Here is a 13,555-nt window from a genome sequence, read left to right as displayed (position 1 = left end):
AGCAATTGTCCCAGGAGCAAACATCATAGAACCTCTTGTTATTTGAGTTTGGTCCGAATGGCTATTAGACTAAATGGCTATTGGACGATTTGGGAATTGGACGAAATGGTTAGTAGACGATTTGGTTGGTAGACGAACTGATTATTGGACCTAATGGTTGATGGACGAAATGACTATTAGACGAAATGGCAATTGGACGAGTTGATAAGTAGACGATGTGGATATTGGACCAACTGAAATTAGCCGACATGGCTATTGGACCAAATGAACGGTGGACGAACTGGTTAATGGACGATTTGGCATTAGACCAAATGGATTTAGACGAAATGGTTGGTAGACGAAATGGTTGTAGACGAATTGGCTATAGACTAACTGGCTATTAGACTAAATGGCTATTAGACGAAATGGTGATTGGACGAAATGGATGGTAGACGAAATGTTGATGGACGAAATGGCATTAGACGAAATGAATGTAGACCATGTGGTGAGTGGACGGGATGGCAGTAGACGAATTGGCAATTTACCTTGACGTTTACCCAAGCTTTAGCCAAGCCTTAAATGCACCATATTTAATTAGCTGACTGCTTCTCTACCATTGAGCTGCTGTGCATACATCATGTACATGTATTTGAACAAGAGCTATAAATGAAAAGACATTTATTATTTTTTCCTTGGCAAGATATGAAGTATATTTGGAATCTTTTTTTATATCAAATGTGCAATTAAATGTTTCCACATGGCTGTAAACTTTTTAAGCGAGGTTTTAGTTCTCAACTCATATGTAAAATATCATGACTGTTAATAAGAAAGTAATGATACCTTTTATATTTCTTTCACAAACAGATTATTGGTTTGCTGTATATACCTTTCAAAGTGCAATTTTATCATTTCTTGCCTTTTATATTCTCAACTGCCACTAACACTGCTTTTATATATTTTTTTCTTACCCAGTAGTCTAATTTCATTCATTCAATTTTCATCCCTCCAAAAGGTATTCCCTTTATCAGGACCAAAATACAATCAAACTTGTCTTAGTAATCCTCTGTCTATAGTGAATGCATGTCTTATGGGCCACCAAAATTGTCTCGCAATAGAAAGGATACTATCCATCATAATAGTAATCTGAACACATGATTGGTCTAAACCTGTTATTTCCCCCAAAGATAGTTCCAATCAATGTCACGAAATTGGCAAAAATGCCATGAAAATGCCATGAATCCGGACATCACAATAGTTCAAAACTATAAACTATCCCTCAGTGACTCAAATGCAACTATTTTCTCTGGTGCTGTGCCCCTCAGGAAAATAGTCACATTCCGGTGTCACTTTGGAAACCATAGTTCTGACTCTCGCCTTTCAAACAGAGGGTCGTGGGTTCGAACCCTAGCCATAGCATGTTTTCCTTCAGCAAGAAGTATATCCACACTGTGCTGCAATGGGTACCCGGCAAGATTACATGTACTTCCTTGAATGCACTGAGCGCCGGTGATGGTAGCTCGAGCTAAAGCCGGGCTAATAATAGCAGCGCTTTGTATCCTCAGGCAAAAAGCGCTTTACAAATACAGCTATTATTATTATTGTATTTGTTCAATATGTGTTAAAGAATGTGTACATAAAGGCCACCTGTCTGCAGTGGCCACTATTTCTATTTCCCTTGGATGGCCTTAAAACACAAGTATGACTATAGCAACAAAAGATTGCCATTCCTTTAGAAATGTATTATATGTTTCTTACCCTTCGGCCTCATTCAAATATTGCAAGACAAATCTTAGTGATGTTTAGACATGGTTCCCCTTTATATGTACATGCCATTTAAAGTGTGTACATCGTTGTAATATTTTTATTACATGGGTTAGTATTTTTCACCTGCCTAACAGAGAATTTGGTTTGCAGCCTACTGTTATGCAGTGTATGAGTGAGCCTTTACTATCCATGTTCTTGGATTTGGGGTTCACTTAATTCATCAACCGTGTAGCCAGGATTTCATTTTGGAGGGGGCGATAAATGCACGCGAAGCGTGCCAACGCTTACAGAGCGCGCGAAGCGCGCTCCCTAGGGGATGGGTGAAGCTTTTAGTGTTTCATGAATTAAAATGAAAAGGAGCCGTTTCTCTTGTCTCTAGTACCTCCAATAGGGTTGACTATATTGCGATTTTGAACCTTTTTTTAAAAGTGATTGTGAACGCACAAAAGAGGTATACAATGGAGAAAATTCGCGGAGCACGGAAGCAGTAAAGCATTTTATAAATTTTTCTTGCCATATAAAGGGTCCCGAGAAAAGGGTATTCTCAAAGATATATTGAATACTTTCTTTGAAAAGATCAGATTTGATTACAAACAATTTAGCAACAGTGCATATTTTTAACTTGAAAACAGAGGAGAAGATTGGTAGAGGAAGATATTCCTCCCCGCGCAGAGCAATGAAACTGAAATTGCAAAGGGCGGACGTTTCATCGAATGTAGATAGCCTCTCTCTAATACCCCATTGGCTCTAATTCAATTGATTTTCTAAGATTATTGAACTTCATTACAAGGAAAATAGTGCGCAAAAAGTTGAAACTTCTGTGATTTATTGAAATTATCTATCTATATAAAAAAGGATGCATAATTTTTTTTACTTATCCTGAAGCGCTTCATTTTGAATATAAAGAAACTTAAGTGTCATTCAAAATTTCAAACTGAGGGCGCAAAACAGGACAGGAGATGAATGTATACAGGGAAATGACATGAAGTTTAATACAATTTGATAAAAAATATTGTACTTTTTTATTTAATACAACACAAATTTCATACCTTCCTCTTTTTAAATTAGGAACCTGTTTGCCCCAAAATTATGGTTCTTTAGTAATGAGCTGAAAAGCGGGAGAAGTTGACTTTATGGAGGTGACGGCAGAAACTGATATAAAGATTTTACCCGCTCGGAGCCGACCAGACCAGAAGTTGCGCGATCAATTGAAAAAAAAGATAACTTCATATATTTACTTCGGCCTAACCTTACTCAAATTCATGCCCTAATGTATACAATTTTAACTTTAACTGGCAAAAAGCACATAGCTGAGGTGGAAAAACAGGGTTAGAGAAAAGGTGGGGAAACAATGGAGAACTTTAATATTGTAATTTAACCGCACGCAGTGCGGAAGCAAAATTCATATAGAGCAAGAATAGTGAAGGAGTTTCTCTTTTGAGAAAAAAATAAAGAATAAAAACACAAAGTTACCTTTCTTCCCTCCCTTTCCTTTTCTTTTTCTCCTCTCTTTTTTCCCCTTTTTTCTTTTTGGGGACGTTTTTTTTGGGGGGGTGACCGCCCCCACTGCCCCCCTGGCTACGCGCCTGTAATTCATCCCCTTCTGTTTATAACAAAAAAGAATTAAGGTTATAACAAAAGAAAGTAAATGTTTCTATTTGTTTAACATTCCTCTTTCAAAATCATTAAAACTTTTTTTTGATACACCTGGTACTGAGGTATGTAGTGGGTGTCCGTTCTTGAACCTGATTTTCATGTCAATAATAATAACAATAATATTTCTGTAACCTTTGGAGTATTCATTGTAAAAAACTGAAATACATTCAATGAGTATTTCAGTTTTATTTGGCTTGGTGTACAGAATGTCTTCTCCCATGATCTTGTAAATATATTGCCAGGCTTTTCTTATGACAAACATCTGCAGCTTGGCACACAAGTTTATAATCCATTGCATCAAATAAAAACAAAATGTTATGTAATTGTTACATGTTTATGATCATATGTTATTTTCCTGAATTTGCTATTATTAATTTTAAGCTCATTTTTTTGCAAGAACATATATATATCAATGTGTATATATCTATGCCATGCATATAATTTGATTTGACCATATAAAGGGGAAACAATAAACATGACATCTATGTCAGTGTTATTGATTTTTACATTGTAGCTATTAATGCGTTCTTCCTGTTTAAGGATATATTTCATATGAATAATTTGAAAAAAAGGGTAGGTGGAAATGACTGACATGTTTTAGGCTAGAAGGAAATTTAACCTCTGTCACTTGCTTCCTGTAATTTCCCAATATGAGGAGATTGTGGTCACGATATCTTTTTACATTTTCTTCAACTGTCTGTAAAAATTACTGGTTGAGTAGTATGAGTACCTGGTTTAACCAAGAAGTTGCAGGTTTCAGCCTGAACTGCTATTTACAGGTAAATATGTCTTTGAACTATGGGTATCAACACTTTGGCCGGTATTCTGAAGTCGTGTTTAACCTTGACCATGGTCTAATTCTCTGCTAAAATTATGGGAAGCCAAATTATGTCAAAATTGTGTTTAGATTTATATCTCTTATGTTTACTGTGCTCTTTTCTATAAAGTCGTTGATAGTGAAGAGACAACTATCTTATTTATCCTTCACATACAGTTAAGAATTATTTCAGAGTCAAATGAGCTGATACATTGAACATCTACTTTTAGGGATCTTTGCAACTGTTGGCTGTCCATATGTAAAACCACAACTTTATACCAGAGTTTAAATGAAACCAAACTTCAGAATACCGGTCTTTGAGTGTTCTCAAAAGTTGTGAGTCAAAACCTTGAAATAAGAAATGCCTGGCATGGTTTATTACTAGGACTATGTTATTATACTGATTTTATTCTCTATAAAAACACAAGACAAGACATTTGACAAACTAGTAAATTGATTGAATATAATAGTGAAACATGTCAAGCAAATGACATTTTTCTTGGGTTTATTGGGCTTTAGTATTAATGTTTACACAACCATAGATTTTAGCAATGGTTAAAATTAAACGAGTCAGAGTAGTTAAATTTCAGCTGATTTATATTGTATTGTTGTTAGTGTAGAATGTTTAAGATCCTTTATCATTATACTATGCAATTACAGGGTGTCAAGTAGTTGATCTTTTATGTAGGAAAATGAAGCAAACTGTTTTTGTGTGCTAATGACGTGGCTGGAATGTGAACTGAAAAATCATGATTTCACAGAAGAAATCACAAGTGGAGCTGGTAAATGAATTTTAGACGTAGCTTTACCTAGACTATTATTCATGTATTGGTACATTTACAGTAAAGAAGGGGGAGATCTTAAAATCTGTGTCGAAATATTTTGCCTTTTGCTTTCCAAAATATGTCTACCAGTTATATTGTGCCACTGTATTTTAAGATTAGATAGCAAAGGGGAAATCATTGAAATAGTTTTACTTTGTAGTAGAATCTAGCCGTAGAAGGGTGGAGTGTTTATAGTCGAATCAATGTTAGATTAATGTTGTGGATAAAGTATTCTGTATTATGAAGTGTTAATGATATTTATAATTGGCACGAGGATATTCTAGGAACCAACATACTTTTTTCCATGACGTCCAGTATGTAATGATGAAAAATTTCACACTGGGCACACTGCCAAAACGCTGGTGTCAATTTAACACCAGCCTGTTATCTATATCAGTCCACACCAGGGAGGTGTTAAAACAACACCTCTTTGGTGTTAAGCTAACACCAATCTGGCATCTAAGCAACACCAATTAGTGTTAATCCAATATTGGTTTATTCTTATCCGGTGTTGTTTCAACACCTCTCTGGTGTGGACCGATGTACATGTAGATACCAGGCTGGTGTTAAATTAACACCAGTGTTTTTGCAGTGCAGGGAATAATTTTTCTTACCAAATTTAATTGGAATTTTTTAATAAGAAGAGATGGCTCTCAACTAAGTTCTATACAGACCTGTGTAAAAATCTGCTAGACTATTTGTGTAGCGATTTTTGAAAGATGTGGAGCAGATTTAGTGCTATGCGATACCAGGAAGATTACCAGTATTCTCTGCATAGATGAACTTTACACATTCAACCTGCTGGTGTGATTTATCTTTCTATTTTCTTTCAAATTGTCAGCATTGATTGGTTTCTTCAAATTTAGAAGCAGGAATAACATAAAATAGCCATTTTGATACCTAAATTGTTGAAGGTGCAGTTTGGTTTGACTTGGATGTTCTCATGTCTTGTCAATCTTTAAATTTGGGATTTGTTCAAAGACATTAACTACTTAATTTTTGTTCACTTTTTACTACTCTATATCAGAATCCATTCATGTACCGCAACCATTTTAGATATTCATATCTATCTTGCTGTGTCCTGCATTTTGTGTGGTAATGAATTCTTTTATATTTTGAGTAAATATATTTTATTAAGAAATGTATGTTACTTCCACATGCACCAAAGGAACATCCTTTGATGTTCTGATTATTATTGTCTATGCAAAATGGATGTTTCACTTGCTTAGTATATGTTTAGTATTTTATATTGATCAATGTGAATATCATTTGTGGAATTTTGTGCATATATATATAGTCACTGTATTTTGGTAGAAATAGCTGATTTATGTAGGTAGATATCATTCATATGTAAAAATGTCATATGATCTGTGTATGATAATCATAGTCTTGCAGGTGCAGACATTTCTCATACGTATAGTGCTCATGCTAAAACAACTTCTTTAAAGATTACATTGTTTGTTTTTGTGTATTATCTGCTTGCATTCAGTCTGATTGAGCTACATACAGGCTAAATTCAAAGCTGTTATGTTTTATTAATTGTATATAGAAAAACACTGGCTTATTTGGAGTCTGTGCATGTATTCCAATTTGTGTGATTGGCAACACCCCTGTATACATGAACCACCTGTTAACAGGTAAACACCATGCGTGGTGTCAAATTCAATGTTAATTGAACACAATGTATGGTATGTTGAACTCAATGTTAACAGGTAAACACACTGTATGGTGTCAAACTCAGTGTTAAAGGCAAACGCACTGTATGGTGTCAAACTCAATGTTAAGTTGTTAACACCATGCATGGTGTCAAACTCAGTGTTAACGGGTTAACACACTGTATGGTGTCAAACTCAATGTTAACAGGTAAACACATTGAATGGTGTCAAACTTGATGTTAACAGGTGTTTAAGCACAATGTAAATTGTCAAACTCAATGTTAAAGGTAAGCAAACTTTATGGTGTCAAACTCAATGTTAACATGTAAACACCATGCATGGTTTCCCCGGGGGGGGGGGGGGGCACTTACATTGACGAGTAGATACCATGCGCGACCATAAAAACACGTAAAAAGGATGTCTTTCAAGATAGGGCACGTTCATTCGTAACGTGATAAAGGTGTCAAAAACACAAAAATAATTAAAAAAGGGTGTCTATTTCGCTAGGAAAGTTATGTGTTTATAGTCAAATTTGTGGGGATGATAAAACAAAATTAAAATGTTTTTAAAAGGATGTCCTTTTTGCCCCAACACTACGTGTTTAGAGTCCAATTTGCACTAGGTGTTGAAGGTGGGATCGTACTAAACCAAAATGTGTAAAGGTAAAACCGACGACCGAAGGACCCGTGACATAACAATAAAATATGGCTGTATACTTGTTTAGGGGTTCATTTCAGGGAATACTTGTTTACAATACTTGTTAAGGGTAGGGTTTTGCACGCCAATACTTGTTAAGGGGTGCATTTTAAGTATATGGAAAATACATGTTTAGGGTGATTTTCGAGACCCCATGGTCGCGCATGGTATCCAGTCGTGAATGGAAGTGGCCCCCCCCCCCCCCCGGAAGGTTTCAAACTCAATGTTGATATGTTAACACCATGTATGGTGTCAAACTCAATGTTAACAGGTAAACACACTGTTTGGTGTCAAATTCCTATGAAAGCTGACACCTCAAGAGTTTTTAAAATGACTTGAAGTTACCATACATATTATTACTGCTGTTACAGAGTACGTTGGAAAAACATGGCTCATGCCATCATCTGTATGCTTATGAAAACGTGCTTCTAATTGCAGCAGGTTCCTGTTAGATAGATGTTATTGAATGTGTGCTTGTATATTTGTGGTAGGTTTACTTTATTAATAACTTTTTTAACCCAAATGTGCAAAATTGCTTGCTATTATGCTATCATTATTATATATATATATATTTTTTACAAATTTACTGAATTTTAAGAGATACAGAATCAAAATCTCTAGCAAATAGCTTAAAATCCATAGTACAATTAGACAGTTTGTTAATGGAGGTTAAATTTAAGAAAAATGATGGCTTGTTCACGAATAATGCTTCAAGGCATTAATTTGATCATGCCCAGGAATGGCCCCACTACATAATCATCAACAAGATCATGTACGCCACACATTCTAAATTGGCAATGGGATGAAAACAACAAAATCACTGTTTAAATATGCAAATTGGCAACTTTTCAGTAAATTTGCATGGTCTTCTATTATTTTGACTTATTAACATATTTTCAAAGTATGAAAACGCATAGGAAATTAAGGATTGTTGCCAATTTACGGAGCATTAGAAGATTATTTTTTTTGCCTTATGAAAGCTGTGTACCTCTGGGATGGGTAGTCATTGTGCAATGCTTTGAAATTATGAAGATAGCAAGATTAATTCTTTCAGTTTGTGCTTCATGTCTGAGGTGCTATGCTGTTGAATCAAGTTCACATTACATTTGTATCATACCTTTAGAATAACAACTATCCCATATTAATGTTTTTAATTTATTGTGAATATTAATGTCTTTTAAGGGTGAATATGTTCTCTAAGTAGCATGTGTTAAACTGTATCATTATATCGTGTATAATATACTACTGTACAACAACATTGAACATTGTGAATTATGTAAATGAAGAAAGAAATCAAATATAGCTGAAGATTGTACCATGTTGTGTGAATGTGGTTTGATTGTGTTCAATGAGAAAACATATTGGAAAATTTGTCTGTTTGTAGAGATTTTGAAATATTTTCTTTCTTTTTTTATATAGTTTGGATGCCGTGAAGCTAGAGTGCTAGAAAAAGTCTCAGTGGAACATATCCTGACTGAAATAGATTTTTCTGTCTAATGGGAAATGTACTCTCAAATTAGGGTCCAGTGCAGTGGTGGATCTAGGATTTAAATGGGGGCTGGTATCCAGATTTTGCTCCCATTTTGATTGATATAAAAACAGTATTGACCACCCTTCCCCAATATGGGTTCTTGTTGGAAAGAAATTACCTATTACCCCCCCCCCAAGAAGCAATGTTAAGACACCCAAAATAATATACAAGTTTTCTGTATGAAAAATGACGATTATCCATGGGGGAAGGGGTGTTTATCCCTTTTTTTGTAGAAACAAACATATTTATTATCCCACTGGATCTGCCACTGGCTTTATAGTGGATATATCCCTTAAAAGTATTGCATGAACCTTTTTGTCAGTAATTTCCTCTTAAAAATGTTATAAGCTATTGAAATCCTTAAATCTGATTGGCTGAGAGCAAATTTGTGGGTGGAAATCAAATTCTTTGTGAAACATGACCCCTGTTGGTATTTGTGAAGCAACATTTGCCAGCTCATATGGCTCTGAGAATAATGTAGAGATTTCACCCAAGTCTTTATTTTGGAAGGGGGTGCCTTGCGCCAGCTCTGGCTCTGCATGGCCATTGGTATAAACCCCTTGTAAAATCAAATTGGACCCAAAGATGCTATTTTGGGAGCCATCATAATATATGCACAGTGGCCGGTGCTTAACAGTTAGTGAACCCCACCAGGGGTCCGTTGCATAAAACTTTTTACCTGAGAAAACTCAGGTTGTTTTTACCGGAGTTTTTGCACTGTGTTAAAGTCAATGGCAGAAATCAGACTGACCTTAGTTTTCAGTTTTTACCAGAGTTTTCTATGGTAACAAGTTTTATGCAACAGGCCCCAGAAAATTAACATATTTAAAGTGTTATTCGAGTTAAATGGTAAAAAGTGTGGAGTGACAACGAAATGCAAATTAATGCCGCCAGTCTCGTGGGGAAACAGAAAAGTCATTTGTATGGAAAGTAGGTATTTACAAATGTTTCCAATTTTATTTGATCACAAAATGTGGATATAAAACACATGACGAAATATATCTCAAAGTCGTATTATGTCCTGAAATTGGGCAAAATATTGTATGATATCCAAGGGCGGATATAGCTTTTTTTCCAAGGGGGTTGACCAGAAGGACCATCGTTTTGACCCCCTTTGTTTTCCTGGCATCTACTAATGCAATGAATGTAGACCATAAAAGGCAGTTCATGATAATGTCTTTTCAAATCAAGTACCACTTTAATCATATATCCAGAGCTATATCATGACTTGTGTTTGGTTATTACCTTAATAAGTTACCAGAAAGATTCCACTATAAATTAACTATTTTATTACAAGATATGTTAATCAAGATACATACTGTTATAAAACTTTTCATGGTGGAATAATTGGTTAAACATAAACATGTATTAACTCTTTGTATATTAGCTGAAAATCTTAATATTCTGACCTGCAAAGGTTTTCATTCCATTTCATTTTGTTTATTTCCATCCCAACATTTACAATTTGTTTTGTACATTTAGATATAGAAAATTAAAGCAGGAAATCATAATAGCAAATTTCTATGAACAACAATTATAGTAAAAATCAAGATATAATAAGGTTGGGAATAAAGGAGGCTGCTCAAAAAGCGGAGCTTGTAGGTTGCAGCATCTTGAGAAAACAATATTCTTGTAGATAGTATAGAAAAAATGACTAGAGCATAACACCAGTTAAATAAAAAAAAAATGAAAAGAGGAAAGAGAATTACCTCTTTGCAGTGTACTTGCAAATTATTAAAGGGCAAGGCCACCCCAGGAAAAAGTTGATTTGAATCAAGAATAATGCTAAAAATTTCATCAAAATCGGATGTAAAATAAGAAAATTCTGACATTTTAAAGTTTCGCTTATTTTTCACAGAACAGTTAAATGCACAACTCAGTGATATGCAAATGAGAGAGTTGATGATGTCACTCACTATTTCTTTTGTTTTTTATTGTTTGAATTATACAATATTTCTATTTCCACAGATTTGACAGTAAGGCCGGACCCTCTTCATAGGCGGATCCAGGGGGGGGGCCCGAGGGGCCCGGGCCCCCCCTATTGGCGGAGCAAAAAAAAATATAAAAAAAGGAAAAAAGAAAGGAAAAAAGAAAAGGAAGGGAAAAGAGAGGAGAAAAGAAGAAAGGCAAACATAAGAGGAGGAACATGATTGAATAAAATAGCATGAGGGGAAGACTTTGAAAATAATTTTTTTGAAAAATCTAGTTGTTAGGATATAAAATTTTTGCTCGCGCTTCGCGCTCTTATTGTCTTTTAGGGGATTTGCATATCTTGCTCAATATGGAGCTTGAAATATCAAACTTTGAAGTCAATATACAAAACATATTTCAGCTGGGAAATTGAACTTTCATTATTTTGTTTGATTTACAAATTGATTTTAAAAAAGTGCTCTGTAAAAATGTCTGTGTTATGGTCTGAATATTATCATTTTCTGCTTGCGCTGCGCGCTCGCAAAATTTGATTTGTCAGGTACCTATTATTTTCCTGTATTCCATAAAGTTCTCAAAAAGTTCCCTATTCAGGTCAGATTGTCAAAACGTATCAGTTAGCGCTGCACACTAGCATTTTGATTAGTGAGTTATGTATATCCCAATATTAATTCTAAATTAAACTACTTTGATGACAGTTTATCAAAAATTTCGGCTCACGATTTCCGCTCGCATTAATAGATATCGTGCATTTTATGCATAATTACAAAAGTGCTTTAAATGTCCAGTTTTCAGGCCATAATATTAACAGATTTTGCGCTCTCATGCTTAGGAAGAGAAATATGAAGATAGTCATCATTTTCTTATGATGACATAATGCCCTTATAGAATGTCCCGGTCCTATGTAAAAACTCAAGGTAATAATAATAAAATACATCAGCTCTTTTTTAACTTTCATCCATCACGATTCACAATTTTCCCACAAATTGTTTGCAATACAGAGCTTAAATTGACCCTTTGTTAGATCGGAATATCATATGTTTTTAGCTCGCGCTTTGCGCTCGCTTTATTGATTTTCATGATAAGAAAGGTACTTAGAATACCCAAATTCTAGGTCGAAATCTAAAGCACACGTTTATTCAGATACGCAGATTGTTCTCTATTTAAATCATTATCCAGTTTCAGATCACAATATCAAAAAGTGTCTGCTCGTGGATAAATAACTTATCCTTTTCATGATTTACAAAACATGAATAGAGTGTCCAGAATTTTTCCACTCACGCTTCGTGCTCGCATCAATAAAGTTTAGTTTACATACTTAGAGTCCTTCCAAGATTACAAAAAGTGCTTAGCATTTCCATTATTCAGGTAAAAAAGGTCAAAATTTTTCAGCTCGCGCTTCGCGCTCGCAATATTTGAATGTTGAAATATGTAACGTCTTCATGGCTAAATGCAAGCAGTTCATAACAGGTACAATTTCGAGCAGTTCAAAACATATACAAAAAATTTCTGCTCGCGCTCTGCGCTCGCGTTATTAATGTAAGGAAGATCCCCACTTACTCATCCTTTTCATGCTTTAGATTAGATTTTGAATAGAGTGTCTTGTTCAGTAGGTCTGAATCTCGAAATTTTTTGATCACACTTCGTGCTTGCATGATTCATTATATACCTATTCTGTTAAATAAAAAGTGCTAAGAATTTAGGTAAAAATGTCAAAAAATTTCGGCTCGCGCTTCGCGTTCGCATTCTTTGATTTTTAAAAATGTGTAACGTCTTCATGGCTAATTGCAAGCAAGTATTTAACAGTACCTTTTCCATCACTTCATTTCTGGTCACTCTTTACGTTCGTAGTAATTATTAACTTGCATACACATTTTTTTTTTCAGGAAGACAAACATTTCCCAGAATGTTCAAAATTTTAGGAAAAAGTACATAAGATTTCTAAAAAATTTAGCTCGCGCTTCGCGCTCGCATTATATGAATAAGGGTTATGGTATTATACATTTATGTTCCATAAGAATAAAGCTAAAAATTGACCATAGGACTACCCCTTCAAAGAAACAAAAAATCCCGGCAAAAATCATATTCGAGCGGCCGATCGGGGAAATATGGCTGAAAAAAATTCCGCCCCCCCCTATTGGTGAAGGCTGGATCCGCCCCTGCCTCTTGGTCTCACCACAAAATGTTAAAACAATGGTATAATTCCACATGTCCAGGAGGAATAAAACTTTGTTTATCATGACCATGAGGAGAAAATTGAAATATTTCATATTTCATATAATAAAATACAAAAGAAATAGTGAGTGGGTGATGTCATCAGTCCCCTCATTTGCATACCGATCAGGATGTGCATATAACTGTCAAAAGTTAGGTTCTAAATGGAAAAATAAGTGGTTTACTTCAGGAGCTGAAAGGTTGCTAGGAAAGTTATGTTGCTAGGCAACAATTTCTGAGAAATGCTAAGTTGTTTTTAGTAATTCTTCTTACAATATATAGTGGATCTATCCTTTAAAAATAAGAAATAAAACCTGATAATTTAAATTAATGAGTAAAAATCAGTATGATAAATATTCAATAAGTTAAAATGGGCGTGGCTTATTCAGGCTGGTTTACATGGTGATGCTACACATTACAGCATTTTTAATGCCCAATTCCGAAAAATTCAGAAAATTTCCTTTAATTTGATGTATGATTTTGCTTTGAT

The sequence above is a fragment of the Lytechinus variegatus genome, chromosome 1 (assembly GCF_018143015.1).
Source record: "Lytechinus variegatus isolate NC3 chromosome 1, Lvar_3.0, whole genome shotgun sequence".
Lineage (NCBI taxonomy): Eukaryota > Metazoa > Echinodermata > Echinoidea > Temnopleuroida > Toxopneustidae > Lytechinus > Lytechinus variegatus.
The sequence above is the reverse complement of the archived record's forward strand: the minus strand, read 5'-3'. Positions refer to the sequence as shown.